Source organism: Impatiens glandulifera, chromosome 1 (assembly GCF_907164915.1).
Source record: "Impatiens glandulifera chromosome 1, dImpGla2.1, whole genome shotgun sequence".
NCBI classification, from domain to species: domain Eukaryota; kingdom Viridiplantae; phylum Streptophyta; class Magnoliopsida; order Ericales; family Balsaminaceae; genus Impatiens; species Impatiens glandulifera.
This window is the reverse complement of record NC_061862.1, coordinates 12,318,807-12,339,031: the sequence shown is the minus strand read 5'-3', so window position 1 is coordinate 12,339,031 and position 20,225 is coordinate 12,318,807. Positions and strand designations below refer to the sequence as shown.

Sequence of the window (20,225 nt, the reverse complement as noted above, 5' to 3'; positions counted from 1 at the left end):
TAAATCTTCTAAGAAACTTATGATCGTTATACTCTATATTTTTGATATATGTTGAAAAATAAAATATTTCTATTAAAAATATGTAATTGTTTACACGAAAGAATAATAGTTCAAAGAAAACTTGTCTACTAGTTAGCCATGTAATCATAAACAATATTTTAAGTGATAAGTATGTTTGAATGACTACGGTTTTTATTATAAGATATTCCAAGATTACCTAAGAATGTACAAACAAAAATTTCTAATTATTATGATAGTAATATGAAATTGGACATGTCTTAGACAATGTTATTAGACTATACTCTTTAATTGAGTTATCAAATTTGACTTATATATAACAATGTGGATCCAATAATCAAATTATTAAATAGAAAGTTAGTGTGAAATTCTTTTAAGACATGAGACTACTATAAGTTGGTATGAAGGAAAACCCAATATATGCACACTAAAGATCCCAATAACTAGGTTTAATGGGACAACCTAAGTTTACTAACTTGGAAGATTATTGTTGAGGATTAATCCTTTAATAAACAATATTTATTTTAACGAGGATAAGAATTTTTATTTTAATGATTCTTTGTGATCAAAATATCACCTATGTGAGGGAGAAACGGGGCTGCTTCGAAGGAATTGTACGGTTCAATTCTAAACTCTCCATTTCGAAGGAATTGCACGGTTCAATTCTAGACTCTCTCATAGAATTAGGCACATATTCCATGGTCAAAATGTACACAACCATGAGAGCTTGACATGTATCAGGAAATATTTTATGTGAAAGCGTGTAATCGTTTACTTAAATGCAAAAATAGTTAAGGACATCGAGTCTACTAATCAGAAAATAAAGTTATATACTTTCATAAGAGAATGTTCAAATGGTTTCCTTCATTAAAAAGAAAAATTGAAGAAAAATGAAAAGACAATAAATGTCAACCGTTGAATCAATTGATGAATTTAGTTAACAGATTATTATTTCAACTATATAAATATACATTTTATCCCACACCATCTTATGTACAATATCACTTCATCTTATCATTTCTCACTCTAGAATTCCAAAAGTCCTCTGCTTATTTTTTTGAGTGTTTTTCGTTTTTTTCGCTCAACATTTTTTGTTGAAATCCGATGATAGTTAATGTATATTGGTCAAGTTCGATACCTAGTGATTGTAGTGCATAATCACTACTAGATTCGTTGTACACTGGAGACAGTTATTTACGATAAGCTCTAACACAAACGGGAGACGATGAAATTATTTTAAGACAAATGTGTCTAACACTGCCTTGGATCAAACCCTCTAAATCATTGACTTCGTTATCTGTATATGATAATTAATATTTTTATTGTAATATAGTATTTATATATTTCATTTTATTTAAAGACAAGTATATTAACATGCACACTACAACAAAATACACATTCAGCCACCCTTATATGCCAACGCTTATTAAGCGCGTGGGAAAAAATTAAAAAAAAAAAACATTTTCCAACCTTTATATCTATACAACCACTTTTATTTTTTTATATACTAACTTTGTTAAAAATCTTAAAATCGTAAAATCTAACTATTCTAAATTTAATATTTTTTTGTTTTATTTTTAAACTTTATAAATATTTTAATTTTTTTTAAATTAAATTTGATTAAACTTTTATTTACAATAAATTTAATTCATAATTTTAAAAAAATTTAAAACATTATTAAAAAAAAGTTATTAACATCTATCTTTTATTTAATTACTTTTATTTAATTAATATATAAATTTAATTAAAAAAAATATATATACCAAAAATAAATAAATTAAACATTATATTATATTTAATAATAAAATTTTAATTTATATGTATTTTTAAATTAGGAATCAGTTTTTAATCACAGCTGAGTCTAGAAGAAGACTGAAGAAGCTAACTCATTTTCTCTAACCTAAAAAATGTCTGTCCGCAGTCAGATTGTCGTGCGCAGGTTAGTTACATTCTTCTCTTACCATTAGGGCTTTTTAGCGATAATGGAAATGGAATCTCCGTCAAGAATTTGGGGCTGTGACCTGCTGTCGATTTTCCGTGGGCACTCTTTATGACCTCCGGCGTCGTGACTTCATGGAACCGGTGAAATCCGCGGCAGAGTCGTTCGCGACGTTTATGGTGATTCCTCCGTCGGCCCCGAAGACCATATCTTAGAAGGTCTGATATTATTATTATGATTGATTATTTCTATTTTAATTTCTTACCTTTAGGGCAAAAAAAATAGGGGATTCATATATCTTATTTGTCTTCGTGTAAGATTCATATCTACCTAACTGCCTATGAATTGGATTGGATGGATCATATTGTATTAGATTATTTGTTGATTAGGATTTAAGGGGCATTACTACTAGAGAGGAGAGGTAATTCTCTAAGTCCTGAATGCAATGCATTGGTGGTGGTCCAGGTGCTGAAGTGGTTATTCTTTGCATAACAAAATCAGGGGAAGTTCTGAATTATCAAGCATTCACAAACGCGAGGTATATATACAGTTGTAGAGACGATGCCAGAAAGTGAGCGATGGGATGCATGCTTGCTTGGCCAGACCCATCAGCAGCTTCAATCAAGTTTGTTCCAAGATTCCCTCCGGCAGCAGCCGAGGGGTATTAAGTTCACCTATAGTCGCCCTTCCAGTTATTCTCACACTGTTATTTTTAGTTGGATTTTGATGCTAGGTTGTATATCGCTGCACTAGATGATTGAACCATCTTTATGAGTGAGGAATGATTATACTTCTTTGTTTTAAGGATGTATTAGGGTATATATTTGCCTTATTTAGGTCACGGTTTTTTTTATTGTAGATACTTCTTTATAGTTGATTGAACCATCTTTATGAGTGAACTGTTGTACTCTCCATATAAATTACAACTTACAAGCGCACTCACATGTATATAGGTTTTATCATCGTCACAATTGAATGATTACGGTTAGTTGTTTCTTGTACTCTTCATATCTTGTCTCTCGTTTGTTAAAAATTAAATTATATGCATAACAAGTTTTTTGTACGCTTTAAGAAGGACGTATTCATATGATATGATTATTTTACTTTATATCTCATTATATTTCAAATTAGTAACTAAACTCTTGCTGATTTTTATGTTGATGCATTATTAATTCTTTAACTATTATTTTTTCTGTCATTTTTTGTGTGTGTTTTTGGAGGCTAAGATTAATCCTTTCGATATAATTATATTGATAGATGATGAGAGAATAACTAGTGGTCAAAGTTTTTATACAGCACAACAATATAGTATTTATAGTCTCCTAATATTCTACATACACAATATTATAACATAATGCTGATCTTGTTGAATTACATTCCTAATAATAATTTTTTTTTGCTGAATGAGTTACGAACCTTTGGCCCACATGTTATTGGCACATAATCACCGTGCTAATAGCACAAAATAAGTAGATGCTTCTAGTTATTCCTGTTGTGTGTCTCCCGGAAGCTAGAGTACTACTACATTTTCTTTGATAACATTATGCCACAAGATTGGCTACTTTAACCATATTGTGGAGACAACTACATTTGAAGTAATTAAGAGGTTAACAAATTTTAAATATTTGAATCCTGCATTTACTTATGTCTTTTTATCAAAATTAGTTGTTCAGTCTCTGGTAATAGTTGATTTAAAGCTAATTATGTACTTAATATGTCTTCATATACCTCTTCTTGCATTAATTGATTGGAATTTGGAAAGAGTTTTCAAAAATTCTCATGTTTGCTCTTGTACTATTTGGGTATCATTAGATTATTATTTTTACTGTGCGGCTGAATTTGTTCACTCTTTTATATATATATATATATATATATATATATATATATATATATATATATATATATATATATATATATATATATATATATATATGGTTTTTGACAGAGAGAATATGTGTTTATATGGATATCTGAATGAGCAGTGGGAGGCTGCTATACCTTTTCAAGAAGTGCCCCCAGAGTATCCGATCCTTCAATTGTTATCAACTTTTATAGGGATGGTATATATGTTGAAGAAGCATTGGTTAGCTCTCGTTGCTGCTCACAGTGATGCTTGGTTGATTACTGTTTCTTTCTATTTAAGTGCCAGATATGCTTTAAAAAAATTTGACAGGTAAATATTTCTTCCTGGTTGTATTGTTTAATACAATGTTTCCTATCTGATAGTGACACGTTCTTTTGAATGCTTCTCGCATTCACAACAATTTTATCATTAATAAAAAGTTTACCCTTTATTAAAAAAAAATCAAGTGACACGTGTTCAATCGGCCTAATTTGTAAACCCTTTTCTGTAAAAATATATTTCACGTGGATGCCGATTTACATGAAATCACTTTTAAAAACAGAACTTAAGTTGTATTATTATAAGTCGAATTTGTGTTAAATCTATATACACACAGACTTTAACTTTAAAAGACAAGAAATAGAAGTTTCATAGATATATGAGCTTAAAATGTTTGTTTTGTGATTTTGTAAGACTGAATTCGATCAAAATTCTATGTTCTTACACATTTTATGAAATTTTGAATTTATTGTTTCAGGATGCGACTTTTTAATATGATGAATGATCTCCCTACTGTGTTTGAAGTTGTAACTGGTTCTGCTAAAAAGTGACAACAAACTGAGAAATCTCTAGTCACTAACCGAAACAGCAACAAGTCAAACTCCAAAATGGTAAGTCCATTTTTTTGAATATCATTTAATTTTTCCTCATGGATCTCATTAACCTTGTCCTCTCCTGTAAATGTCAAAGTGTGTGTTATGTGTGCTATCTGAAATTTTATTTGTCTCAATGATTTATATTTGGCTTCATTTGGTATAATGATTAATTTTTAAATTATTTTGATATTTTTTACTTCATTAGGTATAGTTATATTTTATGTATCATTATGATATTTTTCATACATAATAAATGTAGGTTTTATGAAACAAAACGCATGCCCAAACAACTCATTAAAGGTATTTTTGGTCATTTACCAAAATAATTAACTCTCTCATTAAACAATATTATTTTTAAATAACCCCGCATCAAACATTCCTTAAACATGTTTTTTCTCTTGATGAACTCATTTACTGTAATTTTTGGTGGTGCAGGGAATAGTAATTGAGTATCATGGACAGAAATCGGCATCGAGAGTCCTTTTTTTTCTTCTAAATATTAATGTTTGTACAAAACAGAGTTGTCGTAAAAGCAACCTCTAACAATACTAATGGTGTGTATACCAAGTGTTTTGAACACATGACTTGAACGTTGTTCATTAAACAACTCAACCATGAAGCCATATAGAATTGGTCATCGAGGGCCACCTTTTGTACAACTGTATCATATTCAGGAAGAAGCAGCTAAAGGAAAGGTAACTTTTGTTCTGTTGAAAATTTCCTCCGCTTTATTGATAAGTTATTCTTACCTTAATTGTTTCTTTTTTACGCGACAATAATTAATCATTTTATGAAGCGTTACATCATATCATGTCATGGTGTTCCACTCGGCGACATTGGGTAAAAGTCTATATAATGAATAGCTACAATTCTTTTGATTTATAAATTAATTATTACGAAAGCATTCGTATGAAGCATTTTGATGTCTAAACAACAGGGTGGTTATGTCAAAATTCGCACCAATCTTTCTTATTCCCAGCTGAAACAAGTGTTCAAACATGTGGTAATATGTTCATTACCTGAGAACTGTCTTTAATTATCCCCCATGTGGATTGTTATCCTCTTCTCCTTTCTTGGAGATAACATGTATATTTAAAACATCTCACTGTAATCTTTATTTTTGAGTTTACCTAACAACATTTAGATGGCTATGTTACAAATATGTATTATTGGTTAAACACAATCACGTATAGCCTTGATACTTATAGGGGCTTTGGGTTGTTATTGGCGCCATATCCCGCTTCAAGATTGTCAAGGAAGCTACTTGTCAATTTATGACTTGTCTGTCCTACCATTTCAGGTTTTATTTATTTATTTTATGTTTAAAAATAACTTAATTCTAAAACTATTTACGTTTCAAATCCTTGTACTTGTCATTTCCATTTTGATTGTCTAGTTTTAAGTTTTATAGTCTTTACACTATCCTAAATTTGCTGAATATTTACTGACATTAGTGGTCATCCTCGGGACCCTACTGTTGAATCAATTATCATAAGATGATGAGAATAAACCAAATAATGATGATAATTGATTATAATATATATATAAATTGGTTAATGATGAATATTTCCACACCATGCTTTGATTCTATGAATACCTGTGCACTTACAAGCTCAATTCCATTCTTTCTCCATGCCAAATTGCATACCTATTATCAATCATTCACTTCAGATTGAATTAGAATTGGATTTGGATGTTTAAACATAATAAGATAGGTATTTTACCTAACTTCCCATGTCAATACTGTTGACTTGATTTCCATTTTAAGTATTCAAAAACTGAATTGATCGATTAGCTATTCCACCACCCAAAGCTAGAAGACTAGACTAATGGGGACACCAAGTTATGGCCTAAACTGTAGTTGTATGCTCTGTTAATTTTAGACTGGCTATTGTGATTGCAGGTTTCAAACCAAAAGTTGTTTCATTCATATTCTTCTTAAAGATAATAAACCATCCATACCTAATTATCAAGCTCGCTATCATCATATTACCATTTCAATTTGCATACTTAATTCATTACAACAAAATTAGACCCATTATAACAAAATTCAGATGCAAGTTTTATGTTCTATTATTGATTTAGTCTCTGGTTTGCAGGTAAGAGGAAACAATGAGGCACTTGAAAATAGAATAGATCAGCCTTTGTATCCAGTGTAAACTCATTTACCAGCCAGTTCTATTGGATCATAATATATATATTTCTGAATTGTCGGGTCTTTTAAGTATACAAATTTGTCTTTTAGTCTAATTGTTTTTTTAAATTATTAGAACATTATTAAAAACTTGTAATATATATATGATTTTATAAGATAATATTGTTTAGAGGATTTATATTTTTTTATTATTATTATTTAAAATGTTAATAATTGTTAGGTAATGATTTCTAAATGTTGTTTTTATAACTAACTTAAAAAAAATTAAGATAAAATTGTCAAAAGAAACTAAAAATAAATTTAAAAATAAAATAGACTTTTAGCAACGCTTAAATGAATATTACCGACACTTAAATAAGCGTTACTAAAACTTACGCCCACCCTGCTTTTGGCGACATAAGAATAAGGGTCGGTGATCTTTTTGGCGACGCTTTTAAGGGTTGGCAGAAGTTTTTTTAAGCGTCACCGAAAGTCTTTTATGTTGTAGTGGCACTTACAGCTCCACAAATGTTGATTTTTCTAGACAATTAATTGATTAATTGGTTTTGGTTTTGTACCATCTTTTCATGATAACTGTCATTTTATTTTTAAAACATAAAATATTTTATGTTAGTATATGTTGATGATATATTATTGATTAAGATTTTATTCAAACCATAAATTTTGTTTAATAATTTCTTGATAAAAAAATGTAAAAAAAAGCTTTACAAGTGCATTGTACTAACCCTACTAGTTTATATATAAATTAACGCACATATATTCTTGATATATTAGCTGATAATATAGGTTTGACTAGTTGTAAATCAGGTGACATTTCGATGTCGAAAGGATTAAATTCCGTTCGATACGTGAAGGACACTCCCTCATTTGGGCTATTTTGCTCTTGTTTATTTAATTGTTTACTTGAGTGTTTCTCAGATGTCGACTGAGCAACTTATGAGAGTGTTTGTACGATCACAAGTGATTACAACACCAAGAGGGTGTGGAGATAAACGAAGCTTATAACGAGCTTGGGAAATATAGGACGGTCGGATTGTGTGAAGTCAATATGGCACACCCTCAATCCTAAACTTGAATATGTTATCCCTTTTTATTTATTTGAATTTTATAATTTGCATTTTAATATTCAAATATTTAGGGAACTCTGATTTTGTCTACTTATGTTGAATTCCATATGTATTGGTTGCGTTATAATGTTTGGTATTTGATCTTTATTTGAGTGAATTTGAAGTAAAGAGTTCTGTGATCATTATCTAGTTTGGTTAATATTGTTTTTTAGGATATTTGAATTATTTGAGAAGTTTTGAAATTAATAAATGCAATAGATAAAATAAGATCATGATAAAAGCATTTTATTTTATTATTATTTTCCAAATTATACAAGCATAATAATTAAGCAAGCAAACAAGCAGATTCTGTTGGAGCTCTAAAGTTTGATTTTATTTTGCCTTGTTTCCACATGCTCACATAAGATTGTATAAATACGTCCCACATTGGAACTTCAAACTTGGGAAAGAATATGAAACTAATATAAAATGGATAGTCCGTGTCTGAAATAATCATACCTTTCTCGGCTTTTTGGCTAAGATCAAGTGTAGTATCTGTTCTTATCAGTTTAATATCTGATACGTGGGCTATCGGCTCACATGATATTAAATTAATTTTTTTTAGGGGGAGTGGCCGAATGAATTCAAACACACTTCCTACTTAGACCAAACTGTAATGTGTGAATGTATTATGGATAGATGTAAGTGGAGACAAATATTTGTTATTTCTAGCTACTATGGTCTTATTAACAACAAAAATTATAACATAAGGAGAGGGTGGTCCTAGGAAACTATGTTTTTGTAACACAAAAAATGGAAAACTCAATAACCTCATTTATCTTATATAGATGATGTATGGCAGAGCCTAGTAAGCAGACCCTAGGAAAGTATGTTTTTTTAACCAAAAAAACAATGGAAGAACTCAGTAGCTTCAACTATCACCTTGTATAGATGATGTATGGCAAACCCAAGTAAGCCAATTTGGAACTAAAGTAGTAATTTTCTTGTTTTTTTTATTGTCAAACACAAAGCATTATAAAAAAGATTGGCACTTATTTAGTGTCATGTTTTTTTTGGAATTTTTGTGGTTAGACCTGTAAATGAACGGAATTTTGGATTAGTAAATGACAAAGTCAATCCCAAAAAATGTTTGTTTACATTAATTTACTAAAATAGTGATGGAAGAAGAATGATAACTTCTTGAAATAAATCATCTTCAATTAGGGGGAGAGAACATAAACAAAAAGAGATTGACAACAAAATTACAATGCTATCAAAATCTAATAAGATTTAAATATATTACTCTTTACAACAAGTATTAAGTATTATGTCACTTAAGTTCTTCTACTTTATTTTTTTATTTCTTTAAAACACAATTTCCACTTAAACCAAACTGTAATGTGTGAATGAATTATGGATAAATGTAAGTGGAGACAGATATTTTTGATTTCTAGTTACTATGGTCTTATCAAGTTTATTTTATACATTTTCAAGTTCAAATGTTTAGATATTGAGTTAGGTTGATTATTTTGAAATTGGATAAAACAAGTATATATAAGTAAAAAAAATAAAATATAACCAGAAGGCAATAACAACACAAATTATAACGTAAGGAGAGGGTGGTCCTAGGGAACTATTTTTTTTTAACACAAAAAATGGAAAACTCTAGCCTCATTTATCATCTTATATAGATAGATGATGTATGGAAGACCCGAGTAAGCCAATAGAAACAAGAAGGCAATAACAATACAACTTATAAAATAAGGAGACGGTGGTCCTAGAAAAGTATGTTTTTTTAACAAAAGAAATGGAAGAACTCAGAAGCATAGAAAATTATGTTTTTTTAACAAAAGAAATGGAAGAACTCAGAAGCTAAGAAAAGTATGTTTTTTTAACAAAAGAAGAACTCAGAAGTTTCAGTTATCAACCAAGAAGATGATATATGGCAGACCCTTAGAAAAGTATGTTTTTTTAACAAAAGAAGAGAAAGGGAAGAACTCAGAAGCTTCAGTTATCAACCAAGAAGATGTTATATGGCAGACCCAAATCAGCCAATAGAAGTCAATTTCATCATAATTTCCCCATATTTGCACCAGCTAGGAATTGAACCCGGGTCTGTACCGTGGTGGCAGGGTACTATTCTACCACTAGACCACTGGTGCTTGTTGCTATAACCATATTATTTAAATTATACATTTAACATCCTTTTATTAAATTTAGTGATATGGTGCCATGTAACAAGTCATATTTTTATAATTTGCATCAACCATGTAATATTTACCTACAAAACAAGACATAAGTTTTTTGTTTCATATTTTATTACATAATCGAAACAATGAAGTGAATAACATACCTTGTATTGGATGCGGAAAATCATATACTGGATTGTTTCGAACTTTGTCAAGGACCGATAAATCATGCATTCTTCATTAGCGAGAAAATATGTAAATATCATATTGTGGTAAGATACCGTTTTGACATTTTTAGTTGTATAACCAGTTTGACCACGTCAATTTAGTGACTCGATTACCTTAAAATGTACTTTGTACATTAGTGTCATCAATAACACAAATACAATTCTATTAAATACAAGAAGTTAAATAATATAATATTAATAAGAGTAGTGATAGAGAGAGGGAATTTGGTGAGGGAATGACTTGGCATCACCTTCATTGGTTGGAAAATGTAAAAGTGGGAGGAAAGAGAGAAAATAGAGAAATTATTTGATTTTTTCAACGAATAAGATTATGCCAAGTCATTCTCTTACCAAATTCCCTCACCTAATCATTTCTCTATTAATAATATATAAAGCAAAGGAACTAATATTGTTAAACGTGGAAAATGATAAAATTTTTAGCTTAAATATTTTTTGTATGTTGTGTGAGCTTAATAAGCACTTGTATTTGATACCCGAGTTGCATATTTGATATTATTGTAGACTTTGAATGACAAAAAAATGATCATCACTCACTTACTTCCACAATGGGCAAAATAAATCATTATCATTATTCATTAAAACATGTACAATTTTAACATAGAAAATGGAATGATAGTTTGACAAACATTATACATGTTCATTAAATAAATAATGATCTATGCGTTGTTAAACAAATTGCGACCAAATAGTTTACAAAATCATTATCATATTCGATAAAGTACTAGTGTAAGTTCTATCTTAATTGTTCATTCTTTAAAAATTTTTAAAACATCAAAAAACTAATAATATTTAAGAATGGATTATAAAATATTTAAATTAGATAGATGTGTTATGATTTATAAATTATTTTTAAGGAACAAACCAACGAAGAAGAGAGATATGTGTTATGATTTGTGTGTCAAGTATTCTATTTATAAGAGGAAAAATATGGTTATAAAAGAAAGACGGATTTCTTGTTTGTTTATAGGCTAAAATCTCAATTATTATTTGTTGTTGGTTAAAATGATGTAGGTACTTATTATTTTTGTTTGTCCATAGGATAAATTGATGTTTATTTATTTATTATCTCAATTAATCAATGTTATTTGTTAATAGGGTAAAGTGATGTATGTGTTAGAATCTTTAATCTATATCTTTATTTCTTAAGTCTATAATCATTATATTCTATGTCGATAAATTTAGATAAACATAAGTTGCATAAACGTACCTGAATTTGGAATGAAGAACAGTTCATTAAGTCGTTCTTTGTTATTCTCTTTTTCTTGATCTTGTCTTGATCTTGGATCTTCTCTTGATCTTGGATCTACTTGTCCTGAATCTTGACCCGGATTAGAATGTATGATGTGGGTGGGGTTTAAATCTTCCAACCCTATATCGATAGCCCTTCTTGAGTGTTCTTGAGAGATGAACATAACCATTAATGTTCGATGAGAGAAACAAATTAGGTAGCTATCTATATGGGTTTGGGACCTAACCCTAATATACCAATTTATTATTCAGCCATCAACGAAATAATAAAAGATATTTTTACTTCTACACAAATAATCCCCATATTTATTATAGATGTCTAAATAAGCCCAATAATCTTTATAATTTAATAGATCACATTAATTGAACTTTAATCTTAATTATGATAACAACTAATGTACAATTATTAAATAATATATGTACCCAAATATTGGAAATAATTCCAACAATCTCCCACTTGGGTCATATAACCTTAAGAGCTCAAAATATTGTTATCATTTCCAAATACATCTATATCAATCTCGTCCATCAATTACATCAACATTGGATTAAAGCGATTTTTATTACATTAGTTCATAACTAAACCCTCAATAGTCACATATGTCAATACAATCAAATGACATAGATTAAACATGAGTGTGTAGTGTGGATTAACATGTAGTGTGATCTTTAACATGTCTAATACCAACTGGTCCTACTTTATTCCTTATAGAGAACAATCTGAATAACTTTATAATTTTGATTTCTTTAAAAACTAAATCTTTAATTTCTTTAAAAACTGATTCTTTAATGTGCACATAAATTCAAATTTTATATATACAAGCATCACAATACAAACTCCACTAAAACTGTATATCATATAAATATACAATATCCATATGAACAATATGTTCATAAAAGACCTCGGATATCAAATATTTAGAGAACTGATCCGTAATTTTAGAGTTTGTCCAAATATGCTCAATAAATAAGTAAACATTCTGAATTCTTTATTTTTCAAATAGTTCGACTTAGTCGAACTCATATTACTCTTAAAGTAAAATGAACTGCAAATTATTGTCACGTAATATCTTTAGTGGTTTTTCTATATCATTCATAATTTGTAACCCCGTGACAAAACTTTACAGTTAAATTCTTTAATTGGATGCCACAAAACACCTAATAAATTCTGCCATCAACTTGAAATAATTTGAGTGTCTTCTTAACACTGTTATAAAAATTAATTCTTTAAACTAAAATTATGTGGCACGAATTTCTGACTGTTTTGGTATCCAACAAAATTCGAATCAATATACCAAATGATCTCTATCCGATTCGATTTCACTATATGAGTACGTAATGTTTTGTTCTTAAAATGTCACATTACTTGTTTGGTTGCTTTCTTAATGATCCAAACCATGATCCTTCAAGTATTTGTCCAACATCATAAATATACTTAATTTCTTGATTCATATAATCTTGAGCATACATTAGACTCTTGTTTAAGGAGTCTTTTGTATTTATTCATTTTCAAAGCTAATCTTGAAATACTTATGAGACTCAAATTTGTCTTTAGACTTTTTAAAATATCCAACAATTAACATTTAACAATTCTTTAGTCTAATTTATTTTCTTTAGGCCTATACGGCTTAACCTTAACTGGACAACCCCAAAAGAATTTATTAGTTGTTTTAGTTGAAACTTATTCTGTATATAATTTGTAGTTCTTTAATTATTCTCTCCAAATAAATTATTATTAGTATTATTATTATTTTATATGGAGATATGCCCTAAATGTTTGTTTGTAAATAAAGAGTATCTGAAGTAGTTCTTTATTTCTTAATCTTTAATATGAATTGGCAATGTCCACGCCGATGTTTCTTTCACAATCAATTGACTTTTGACAATTAACTCAACCGTACATCAACACATTTATCATATAAAATGAACTTAAAATGTTGACAAGAAAATCGTATAAACAGAAATATTAACTTAATTAGATAACAAAACAAATGAACAACCATACTCACAAAAATTTAATAATCACATAAATTTAAAATAATGGTACGTCTCATCATAAGATACCAAACACAACATTAATATTTAGTCTTTGGACATTAAATATTAATTTGCAAACAATACTCTTTTATAGTAATCAAATATTAACAATAAGTCCTGTGAATCAATTGGTTATCTTTGGATAGTACAATTATTCACATGGCACACTAAATAATTGTTACATATTTTTTTACCACATTTGCATAATGTTATTCTGACTAATTATTTATCTTCGTTTGGGCCGATTAAATAACTGCATAAATTACATACACTACCTTCTTAATTTATAAAACATATTAATATACACAAGAGAGCCTACTTTGTAGGATGTTGCTTCAATTAATATATTTAATAAATTAATAACTTATGTACATACTTTAAGTGTGTAACTAGACCAATTATTAAACTTCCTTTTGTCCGATTAATAATCGCATAGTTACAAACATAACCGTCTTAATCTTATAAAACAAATATGTTCTATAAATTAATAATTTGTACATTATTTAAATTTGAAATCCGACCAATTATTAACCTCCTTTGGGCCGATTAACAACCGCATAATTACAAATTTAAGTGGCCTAAAATTGTACCAAATTTTGAATGTGTTATTAATACCAAAAAATCTGAATGTTGTTTTATATATCAAAATCGCATAAATTCTATATGCGTGTAACATAAAACAAATAATTGTGATTTTACTCATCATCCAAATACTTCTTAATATCAATCAACACAATATATAATAATAATAATAATAATAAATCTTCTTATTCCTCTGTATTTTCTTCACTCTGTTTCTCTTGATCTCTTCACAGAACTCTCACTGAAAATTGTGATAAAGAGAGAAACAAAATTAGGATTTATTTGGTTTTTATATTGCCTAATTGGGCTTGACCCATAAGGCCCAACAATATGGGTCGCCAGATTTCATCTTTTAAAATTTAAACATGTAATGTTGTTATAAAGGGGAACAACATTATATTAGCAGAAGTACATTTTTTTAACTCTTGAGTTCTAGTATACACCCTTTAGATTCATTGTATTCTAAAAGGAAACTTATTTAATTATACACATCTAGTTTTATTAAGAAATACCAACAATATAAAGTTAGTGATATCAATCATTTTCATGTAAAGTATTATTAGTTATAATTTAATTCATTTTTTTTGTATCTTATATAAGACTCTTAATTAATATTTGAATTAGAGTGAAACTTATTTTTCATTGTACTTATATTAGAATAGATGCTAAATTAAAGAAAAAAATATTAATATTCCAAAAGTTGATTTGATAAGATTATAGTTGTGTTTACAAATATAGATTGTATAACTTAATTTAATAATATCCTAGACAAGCAAGGTCATTGTATAACTCAATTTAATCATATTATAACTCTTATATAAGATACTTGAAAAAATATTTGAATATTGGTTAAAAATGATTAGTTTTAAAAAAAATGATTAGTTTATAATTTACATTAATTTATTTTATGACAAATGAGGTTAAAAATTAATTATCTTGTTCCACATAACTGTGAAAGAATGTTAAGAAGTCCCACATCGGTACAAAAACAAAGAACAAGGAGAGAAAGTTGTTATAAACATAATTGTCAGCTAAGTTAAAAAGCATACCTTTCTCGGCCTTTTGGCTAAGATCAAGTGTAGTATCTGTTCTTATCAGTTTAATATCTGATACGTGGGCTATCGTCTCACATGATATTAAATTAATTTTTTTAGGGGAGTGGCCCATTACAGTAGCTTGCTATTGGGGCTGTTCAAGCGTTGCACTTTTGCTTGGGCCTGGCGCATCCACCAATGTGTAGTCCAAATTTTGATATCCTGTTTTAGGTCATGTATACTATTTAGTGTTTGATTTGTTTGTCAATTATTACTCTACATCTAGCCTAACAATTGAATAATGAAGGGTTATTCTATAAATAATTTATGGACAAAACCCAATGAATTCAAACACACTTCCTACTTAGACCAAACTGTAATGTGTGAATGTATTATGGATAGATGTAAGTGGAGACAAATATTTGTTATTTCCATAAAACGTATCCGGCTCTAGAATGATAATAATATGAAGCAAATAAACAAAACATACCTAGTTTACTGTCACTAGGTCTCTTCATCGACCGACGAACTCAATAGCAACGGTATTTCTCCATGTCGTTATTTTCATTCGCATGCAAACTGTTTTGAGTTACCCGGGCTGTACATAGACCCGCCCTTGAAGGTGTTGATGCCTCTATTAATATAAGTAACATTCGTCATAATGAATATAACATAAGTTTATTAAATATCAAATACGAGTCATATACCTTGTTTGAAAGTACGAGTTATAACTACCCTCGTAGTAATAACTTCAATCAAATTAAAGCGATTTTAGTGAAAATCAAATATTTAAAATAAAACTCTTTTTATTGGAGCTAAACTAATAAATTATTGTAATTGTTTGTTATTAACATTGATATATATATATATAAGTTTGATAAAATAATATACTTAAAAAAAGTATCAAGTTTTTGAAAATATTATTAAATGATCTTATCCTTTAAATAGTAGAAGAAGAAAAATCATTAGGCTCAATAATAACAAAAAAAAGTGTGTTGTCCCACATTGTTAAATGAAGTGAAAATAAGGATCCGATATTATTGTAAGTACGGAGTTGGTGATTATAGAAAACTACGAAGCCAAGCACTGAACACAAAGCGAACTATTCTTTCGCCTTTTACTAAAGAATTCCGTGTGTTCATTGCAATACGTGGCATACGCCTATTTTTGTTGGGTCCTCTAAATGGAGCCACCCTACAATTGAGTTTAAACTTTGAATTTTTCTTATCTATGAAATTTAATTCATATTTTTTATTAATGTATTATTTGAATTATACTTTACAAAAATTTGTAATAAATAAAAGTATTTCACTCTTTGTATGACATATTCCCTTTGATTTGTAATCCTTCAAAATTATATTCATTTTGAGAACTGTGCAGGTTAGTTTTTTACATCATAGTTAATTCTCTTCAAAAACAAATTCTTACATCCTAATTTTTCTATGAATATAACAAGGGACCTTATCTTCGCTTACCCCGCTCTCGAGAAGACTCAACCATTTAGTTAGGGGATCGAATAAAAAAGGGACGAAGGCCCTACTAACTAGAAGCCACAACATGTCTTTTTTATTTTTCCCATCTTAATAAATTAGTTAGTTTGAGAAATAAAATCAACAAATTTCATTGTAGGTAAATTGTTAAAGTACACAACAAAAAACTACACTATTTTTTCCTGGTCGTTGGCTCGTATGCACCCGAGAGAGAAAAAATGTTAAAACAATTTGGACCATTTCTCGATTTGTGCGTGTCATCCTATCGTTCCAATTTTATCGGATGTTCACGAAGGGAAACAAGCTTCTCTCGCTCTCATTCTTAAAAAGACCTCATTCTTGAGTTAGAGGATCGATGTGGGATTAATTTTAGAAAATGAATAGACAACTACTATTTCTTGTGATTGATTGCTAGTGTGATTTCCGAGAGAATGCATGTTTCTATATAGTATATTAACACTTTATAACAATATTGACACAACTAGTAATATTAACACAACTACTACATATATTAACACTTTACAACATATACAACTTTGTCATGTTCATAATACAACAGTGTCATTTTTCAATACAGCATTGTCATTCTTATAATACATCGTTGTCCTATTATAAATATTCAATATATATTATACCTTACAACATATATTATTACTTTGTAGCAATATCAACACAACTACATCAATATTAACACAACTACATCAATATTTACACAACTACAACAATATATTAACACAACTACAACAATATTAACACAACTATATCAATATATTAACAAAACTACAACATATATTAACACTTTACAACATATATTAACACTTTACAACATATTAAATGTTGTCATGTTTACAATACAGTATTGTCATGTTCAAATACAATAGTGTCATGTTCATAAAACAATATATTACAACTACTATCTTCGTTGAATGTTGTCCCCACATGTATTATCATTAACGTACCTGAATTTTGAATGAAAAAGGGTTCATTAAGTCGTTCTTTGTTATTCTCTTTTTCTTGATCTTGTCTTGATCTTGGATCTTCTCTTGATTTTGGATCTACTTGTCCTGAATCTTGACCTGAATTGGAATGTATGATGTGGGTGGGGTTTAAATCTTCCAACCCTATATCGATAGCCCTTCTTGAGTGTTCTTGAGAGATGAACATAACCATTAATGTTCGATGAGAGAAACAAATTAGGTATCTATTTATATGGGTTTGGGACCTAACCCTAATATACCAATTTATTATTCAGCCATCAACGAAATAATAAATGATATTTTTACTTCTACACAAATAATCCCCATATTTATTATAGATGTCTAAATAAGCCCAATAATCTTTATAATTTAATAGATCACTTTAATTGAACTTTAATCTTAATTATGATAACAACTAATGTACAATTATTAAATAATATATTTACCCAAATATTGGAAATAATTCCAACCACTAGTAGAAAAATAGGTATCAGTAAGGGCGAAAACCGTTACTGAAAGTATCTAATGCCGTTACTGAATCATAATTGTAACGGCAAATAAAACCGTTACAATTCGTTACTGAAAAATACGTTACAGAAACTTCACACGTATCAGTAACGGCTTTCGAAAGCCATTACTGATAGTCAATGGATAATAGTAACGGTTCTAGCCGACTCAAAACTGTCACAGAAACTGACTGGTATCTGTAACGGTTTTCGAAAACCGTTACTGATATTTAAAGGAACAATAGTACCGGTTCTAGCCGACTTAAAACCGTTACTGAAGGCATTTATATCAGTAACTGTTTTCAAAAACCGTTACAGATACCTTTGAATTTTCTGTGACGGCTTTTTATTTGTTAAACTGTTACAGGATTTTTTAAGAGTAACGGTTTTTTAATTCATTAAACATTTACTAAACCATAATCGTTTTTTTAATTTTATTTTTTTCTCCAAATTTTTACCTATATCACAATCATCAATAACAAACACCAAAAAGCACAATCATCAATAACCAAAAACCCAAAACCACAATCATTAATTCAAAACAATAATCATCCACAAACTAAATGCATCCACAAACTATAATAATATCACAAATCCACAAAAACCATTAATTAACGTACTTCAATTAACAATTCAACTAACCAGAATACACGGGAAAGCGACGATCAAGTGGAAGGGGCATCATCTCTAGTGGGAGGAGCAGGTGGACGTGGAGGGCGACCACCGGGAACCATGGATAATAAGAAGTTCATCGTCTCCCTCATCTCAAGCATCTCATCCCGCATTCTATCACGCTCTACAACTGATTGTTCTCTATCCCTTCGAGCTTCTTCACGTTCCATTTCACGCTGCTTTAGTAATTCATTATGCTGCATTATTAATTCTCCGCGCTCCATTTCACGCTGCCTTTGTACTTCCTCACGCTCCATCTGACGCTCCATTTGACGCTCGAGTAAGGCTTCTTCGCGCTCTCTCCGTGACTGAATCTTCTCCGCTTCACGCTCCTCTCGCATCCTCTGCATCTCCTTAAGTAATATTCAGTTTTCTTCACGGAAATGTTGCTTGTCACTACGCGGTGTGCTAGAACCCCCACGGGCATCTGCTCTAAAACATGTAGGTGTGACACCTGAGCCCATACCCACGACTCGCCCATGTCCCTGAGACCCGAACGCACACTCATCCAACTGCAGGTCATTCCTAGTCGGGTCTTCTTCTATAGCAGTTCGCAAGGCAGTCTACAAACACAAATTACATTTGATTACATACATAAAATAAATAAAATAAATAAAACTAATAAACACGACTTACCAATTTTTCTTGAATAATAGGGGGAACCTCCGGATTTGGATCTTGCAGAGTTGGTTTCTTTGTATGAGTGTGGAGAAATAATTCCGCAAAATTAGGCGACGTACCGGTAGTCTTCTCCTGTACAAATTTAATAATTAATAAAAACGTAATAACATTATAAACTTTGTTATTCAATGATAAAACGAACCATTTGCTTCTCCACTTGTGAAAATGAGATGTTGCCCGCATGATTCTTGTACACAACACGCGACCTATTTTGCGCATTCACATTACTTGTTTTCTGCAAATAAGAAAAGATTTGTGTTTAATGAATGATTAATTTCAGATCTCTTTATAAAAATTAACATTACCTTGAACTCCGGAGTGAGAAAGCGACGATCAAGAAGATAATGTCAATCACTTAGTTCAATCTCGGGAGGGGGATTTGCCCTAATCGCAGCATCGTTACCTTCACGAGCTTTAACGTACAAGGTGTTCCATTGACATCTCCACCTATCCCATAATTTGTTAGCTTGAAATAAACCTTGTTTGCGATAGTTGTTGATGTCATCCCCCACAGCCATGAAAGGATCCTAAAAAGTCAACATTAAAATACGATTATAGATTGTGATTAATACATAAAAGTTAATTATATAATAAGTTACCGTGATAGCCATCCATATGTGATCTAGCTGAGTAGAGCTCAGGTCCGACCAACGCAAAGTCCTGTGAGGTAGTGCGTTGGAGTCTC

General features: G+C 29.8%; 2 non-coding genes and 2 pseudogenes across 2 annotated transcripts; all 4 read left to right on the top strand.

Annotated features, from left to right (window-relative positions):
• Positions 1 to 2,090: 2,090 nt before the first annotated feature.
• Positions 2,091 to 4,630, top strand: LOC124912540 (annotated as a pseudogene).
• Positions 4,631 to 8,391: 3,761 nt separating this feature from the next.
• Positions 8,392 to 8,567, top strand: LOC124923254 (annotated as a pseudogene).
• Positions 8,568 to 15,225: 6,658 nt separating this feature from the next.
• LOC124923243 lies at positions 15,226 to 15,411 on the top strand. The gene has a single exon (XR_007098243.1). It is a non-coding gene; the product is annotated as a U2 spliceosomal RNA (small nuclear RNA).
• An 880-nt stretch (positions 15,412 to 16,291) lies between these two features.
• On the top strand, positions 16,292 to 16,406 carry LOC124922876. The gene has a single exon (XR_007097927.1). It is a non-coding gene; the product is annotated as a U5 spliceosomal RNA (small nuclear RNA).
• Positions 16,407 to 20,225: the final 3,819 nt, after the last annotated feature.